Below are 2,096 nucleotides of genomic sequence, written 5' to 3'. Positions count from 1 at the left end.
AAGACAAGCCACAGATTAGGAGAAATTATTTGCAAAAGATATATCTGATGAAGGACTGTTATCTAAGATATACCAAACCTCTTAAAATTCAATAGGAAAACAACCCAATTAAAAAATGGGCCAAGGATTTGAACAAACATCTCACCAAAGAAGATATACAAATGGCTAACAAGCATCTTGTGTCATTGGAGAAATGCAAATTTAAACAACGATGAGATACCACTACACACCTATGAAAATGGCTAAAATTCAAAACACTTACAACACAAATTCTGGTGAAGATGTGTAGCAATAAGAATTCTTATTCGGTGTTGGTGGGAACGCAAAATGGTGCAGCCACTTTGGAAGACAGTTTGGCAGTTTCTTAGAAAACAAAATATATTACCCTATGATACAGCAATTATACTCCTTGGTATTTATTCAAATGAGTTAAAACTTATTTCCACACAAAACCCTGCATATATATGTTTATATCAACTTTATTCATAATTACCAAAACTTGGAAGTGAACAAGATGTCACTCTGTAGGCAAGTGGATAAACAAAAATGTGGCACATCTAGACAATGGTATATGAGTCGGAACTAAAAAGAAATGAGTTCTCAAGCCACAGAATGACATTTAGGGCCCTTTAATGCCTATTACTATGTAAAAGAAGCGCCAATCTGAAAAGCTTACGCATTATAAAATTATAAAATTGCAGCTATCTAACGTACTAGATAAAGCAAAACTATGGAGAACTGTGGAGACAGTAAAAAGATTAATGGTTGCCAGGAGATAATGAAAGGGAGGAATGAATAGGCAGAGCACAGAGAATTTTTAAGACAGTGACACTGCTCTGTACGACACTGCGGTGGTGAATACACGTCATTATTCATTTGCCCAAACCCATAGAATGTAAAACACAAAGAGTGAACCCTAAGGCAAACGATGGACTTTGTGTGATAATGATTTAGGTTCATTGATTATGTAGGTTCATTGATCATAACCAACTTTCCACTTCGATGGGGAATGTTGATGGTGGGGGAAATGGTAGTGAGAGGCACATTCGGTGTATGAGAAATCTTTGTACTTTCTCCTGGATTTTGCTGTGAATCTAAAACTGCTCATATCTCCCCCCCCCCCCCCGTCCCAGTATTCATGGCCTCTTGCACAATCAACATCCTGCACCAGAGTGGTGTATTTGTTACCTTTGATGACTCTACAAAGTCCTTTGCTTCAGTGTGTACATTTCCAGGAGTAAAACTGGCCTCTAAGGCCTCTCTTTGGATAAAACAAAGGGAGTGAAATAAATTTGGTTTTCAGTACAGAGGCTGGGGACAGGTGAAAAAGGGAGAGGATACAGAACTCTGTGGCTCACACCACAATCCTTGGCCCCCTGGCTGTTTATCTCATCTGTCTGTAATTCTGACTACCTCCTCTGTTCCCCACATAACTCCTTCCTTCCCACATCCTGACAGCACTGGTAGAGGAAGCCCCAGACCGTTTGTGCCAGGCACACCTTGAATACACCATAAACCTTGGCCAGACGAGCTGTGATAAGGAACCACGCCCTCCCTCTGCCCCTCTCCCCATTTCCACTCCCCATATCCCCACCCCCTGTCCTTACTCAGCTCCCTCTCAGTCCCCACAGCAACGAAACCTCAGGTTTTCTCATCCAGCCCCATCATATCTTTGTCTTCCCCCACACAGGTGATCCTGCTACCTACTGAACAGGGAAAGTAGGGGTATTAGGCATGAGTTCCCTGAACTTCTTGACCCAGGTTCACCCCTGCCCTTGACTCCTCCCCCAGGCTCAGAAGAGGAGCCCTGTCCCCTCCTGCTACCCCCTCTCATCTGCGTGCTGAATTCATTCTATCCTCCCTGCCCCAGAATCCTCTCCCTGTTTTCCCATTCTCTCCCTCTCCCCTTGTTCTGTCTCATCATCAAGATTCTCTCTAATTAAAACCAAAAGAATAACAAAGCCAAACAACAAAAATGTTCTTCTGGCAATAGCAGGAATCTCACAAAATAGTTTCTTCAATGGGGCAGTAATATCGAGCAGACTTTCCCTGGGTCCTGGAAGAGGTGAGTCTGCTACTTGTGAAGCGTGCCTGGT

The sequence above is a fragment of the Rousettus aegyptiacus genome, unplaced genomic scaffold (assembly GCF_014176215.1).
Source record: "Rousettus aegyptiacus isolate mRouAeg1 unplaced genomic scaffold, mRouAeg1.p scaffold_m13_p_1, whole genome shotgun sequence".
NCBI lineage: Eukaryota > Metazoa > Chordata > Mammalia > Chiroptera > Pteropodidae > Rousettus > Rousettus aegyptiacus.
Note: the sequence above shows the minus strand (reverse complement) of the source record.